This window comes from Dama dama, chromosome 5 (assembly GCF_033118175.1).
Source record: "Dama dama isolate Ldn47 chromosome 5, ASM3311817v1, whole genome shotgun sequence".
Classification (NCBI taxonomy): Eukaryota; Metazoa; Chordata; class Mammalia; order Artiodactyla; family Cervidae; genus Dama; species Dama dama.
In genome coordinates, this window is record NC_083685.1 from 73,953,603 (window position 1) to 73,958,047 (window position 4,445).

General features: G+C 40.3%; 1 pseudogene; it reads right to left on the minus strand.

Moving 5' to 3' along the window:
- Positions 1 to 469: 469 nt before the first annotated feature.
- Positions 470 to 4,113, minus strand: LOC133055563 (monocyte to macrophage differentiation factor-like; annotated as a pseudogene).
- Positions 4,114 to 4,445: the final 332 nt, after the last annotated feature.

Sequence of the window (4,445 nt, forward strand, 5' to 3'; positions counted from 1 at the left end):
GCATGCTAAGATGAAACATGGTAAAAAGTAGTGTAAGTTCTGTCAATGATTCTTTACACAACTAGTGGGAAAATGATAGGAATCATTTTCTCTTAAGGAAGTTTTGTTATTGCACTGACTTTTATAATCTGGTCTAGTAATTTAGAAAAATCATGTAGCAAAATTTGTAAAATTAAAATACAAAATTCTGGTTTGTAGACTTCAGTTAGCCAAGTCTCTCCAGAGTTGTTCATGAGAGTGAAATGGAATGAATAGTTAAGTCACTACTTTGTTTACTTGCTGTGAGGGGGACATTTTCAGAACATAGCTTTCATACTTTCATAATTATATTCAAAAGATATAAACAAAGTCAAAGCAGTTGTCTTCTTTTTTTTCTTCTTCTGTGTAATTTTCAGCTCTTATTGCACTCCCGAGTGCCGTAATTGAAACAATACTGGTTTGGAGACCAATTGAGGATTGACCATAAATGTCACATAAAGGCAGTAGGACTTTGGTAAAGATATTTCCAATTGGCATAGTAATGCATTGCAGCTGCCATGGCCATGAATAGGTGCTAGATGGCATGGGGAAATGGAATGATGCCATCACTCTTGAAGAACACAACTCCCAGGCAAAAAAAATTAAACCCCACAGGCAAGTTTGTGAAATCCATTGGTGTTGTTCATTGATGTTACCACCAAGGCTGGAGAAAACCCCATAGTGGAATAGATAAAGAGCTCAACCATTATACCTGCCAAACTGAATGACCAAGGGGGATACATCTTCTTCTTAGTGGTTTGTACTCAAAGATGACCAGGAAGTAATCATATCAGGGAACCGGGGAAGAATGTGAGATTGGTTTACATCAGAAGGCTTTTCATGGTAGAGAAATACATAAATGGTTCCTCCAGCTGCCATGAGCCAGCTAAACCAATGCACATGAGATACCAGGGATCCAAATTCATGGAGATTTACCCATGGAGTGTGAGATGCAGCAATGAAGAAATAGATAGCCATTCTATCATACATGTGAAAGCAATGCTCCACTGTCCTTACGTTGCTCTTTTTCCATGACATGATGTGAAATCTGTGGAAATGATGAAGAGGGCACAGAGGCCCATTCCATAAATCCAAGCTGTTCTCTTTTCCCAGCAGTCATCAGAGAGCCGGTGAAGGAGGATTCTGCCCACAATGGCCAGAACAATGAGGAAAGCATGTATGTAACAGTTAGCAGCATGTTTGTAACCTGTTGGCTTTTAGCCACCTTTGGCGGGTCCCAGTGGTTCATGAACTGCTGGAATCAATTCTGGAACCTCGTTGAGCCTCCTCTCCTCCTCGGGGGCGGGTAGTTTCATTTCATCAGGGCCAGCAGCCGGGCAGGCAGCCCTCATGAGCTGGGGTTGTTCTGGAGGCTGCTGCGTGCCCGGGGGACCACTCGGTGGTTCAGGGGCAGAGTGGGCCAGGCTGGGGGATCAGGACAGGGCCAGAGCTAGACCAGGCACCCTACTCCAGTATTCTTGCCTGGAGAATGGTGTGGACAGAGGAGCCTGGTAGACTACACTCAGTAGGGTCACAAAGAGTTGGACATGACTGAAGAAAAGCTATGACAAATCTAAAGAGCATATTAAAAAGCAGAGACATTACTTTGCTAACAAAGGTCTGTTTAGTCAAAGCTATGATTTGTCGAGTAGTCATGTATGGATGTGAGAGTTGCACTATAAAGGAAGCTGAACACTGAAGAATTGATGCTTTTGAACTGTGGTGTTGGAGAAGATTCTTGAGAGTCTCTTGGAGTGCAAGAAGATCCAACCACTTAATCCTAAATGAAATCAGTCCTGAATATTCATTGGAAGGACTGATGTTGAAGCTGAGTCTCCAATACTTTGGCCACCTGATGGAAATAACTAACTCACTGGAAAAGACCTCGATGTTGGGAAAGGTTGAAGGCAATAGGAGTAGGGGATGACAGAGGATGAGATGGTTGGAATCCATTGACTGACATGAGTTTGAGTAAGCTTTGGTATTTGGTGATGGACAGGGAAGTCTGCAGTGCTGCAGTCCTTTGGGTCACAAAGAATCAGACACGACTGAGCAACTGAACTAAAGAAGTGACTTAGCACATACATATGCATAGACCAAAATATCTCATGAACATAAAGACAAAAACTCTAAGCAACATATTAACAAGTCAAATCCAACAATGTTCCAAAAGATTAGTTACCACAACAAAGTGAGATTTATTCAAGTTGTGCAAGGCTGGTTCATCATATCAGACTAAGGAATAAAAATCAAATAATTACAATAGATGCAGAACAAGTAGTTTAGAAAGTTCTCCACCTTTTATGATAAAGAACTTTAAGCAAATTATGAGTTGAAGGGGTTTCCTCAACTTGATAAAGAACATCTACAGGAAAACCCTTGTCTATCATCATACTTAAGTAGAGAAATGATAAGCTTTATTGATAAGATCTGAACAAGGCAGGGATGTCCACTCTCATCATTTCATTATTATACTGGAAGTTCTAGCTATGCAATGATACAAGAAAAGGAAATAAAAGTATACAGATTTAGGAGGAATAAATGCAGCTGTATTATTGCAAATACAACTTGACTATCTCTTGTAGAAAATCAAAAAAAATAATTTTTAAAAATTGAGAAATTAAAAAGTATTTATAGAAATATTGCAGAATACAAGTTTAACATGCAAAATTCAGCCAGCTTTTATACAAGAGCAACAAAGAAGTAGAATTTAAAATGAAAAACAAAATAACATTTATATCAGTATCCTAAAAACTGAAATACTTTGGTGTAAATCTAAAAATATATGTCCAAGATCTATATGAGAAATTATAAAATTGATGGAAGAACTAAATGACCTGCATAAATAAGACGTCTTCCATGCAAAACCTCAATTTGTCAGTGCATCAGTTCTTCCCAAATTAAACTACAGTTTCAATGTGAACCAAATAAAAATTTCACTAAGTGACTTTGTGGATATTGATAAATTAATTCTAGAGTGTGCATGTAGAGGCAAAGACAGAATAGTTGACACATATTAGAGGAGAGGAACAAAGTGGAAAAACTGGACTACAAAACTTCAAGGCTTACTATAAAGGTGTAACAATCAATACAGTTTGTAGTAATCAGGACAATGTACTATTAGTGAAAGGATAAACAAATAGAACAATGAGATAGAGTAGAGAGCTCAGAAATCCCATAAGTATACTCTGAGAGATGTTCAGAGGGCTCAAGCAAAACCTTACATACCCCAGGACCCAGAGACCCCACAGAGACTGAGCCAGACCTGCCTTTGAGTGTCTGAGCATGTCATGCAGAGGCATGTGTCAGCAGTGACCTGGAACGGGAACAGGGGCTCTGGCTGCAAAGTACCTGGAGCACACAGTGTGTGGCATAAGCCCTCTTGGAGGAGGTTACCACTAGGTCCACCATAGAGCTGCTGAGCAGATGGCCCACAAACTGCAGAACAGTTATGCCAAAGAAATTTTCAAACTGTTAAGAAAGTTCTAGGAACCACAGCAGATTTACCATCCTGGAGATCTGGCAAAGGGAACACTCAGAATTTGACTTTGAAGGTCAGTGAGATTTGTCTACAGAAATTCCACAGGACTGGGGAAACAGACTCTTGGAGGCCAAAAACAAAACCATGTGTGCACCAGGAACAAGGACAAAGGAGCAGTGTCCTCACAAGAGACTGAACAAGATTTTCCTGTGAGTGTCCAGGAGTATACAGCAGAGGCAAGAGTGGACAGTATCCTGCTGCAGGGTTGGAGCAATGAATACAACAGTGCATGCATAAGTCCTTGTGAAGGAGGTCTCTTACTGTGATTACCCATACCATAGTTTGGCCTCAGGCCAAATAACAGAGAGAGAACACAGTCACACCCATCAACAGAAAATTGTATTAAAGATTTACTGTCCATGGCCCTGCCCATGAGAATAAGACCCAGAACAAGAGACAGTCAGTCTCTTCCATCAGGAAGCTTCCACAAGCCTCTTATCCTTATCCATCAGAGGGCAGACAGGCAGAAAGAATCAAAATCACAGTTCCAGAAAACTAACCAAACTGATCACGTAGATCACAGGCTTGTCTAACTCAATGAAACTATGAGCCATGCCTTATCAGGTCACCAAATAAGGATGGGTCATGGTGGAGAGTTTCGACAAAATGTGGTCCACTGGAGAAGGGAATGGCAATCCACTTCTGTATTATTTCCTTGAGAACTCCATGAACAGTATGAAAAGGCAAAAAGGTATGACACTGAAAGATGAAATCCTCCAAATTGGAAGGTGACCAATAAGCTACTGGAGAAGAGTGGAAAAATAACTCCAGACAATGAAAACATGAAGCCAAAATGAAAACAACACCTGCATATGGATGTGACTGGTGATGGAAGTAAAGTCCAATTCAGTAAAGAACAATATTGCATACTCCAACCTGGAATGTT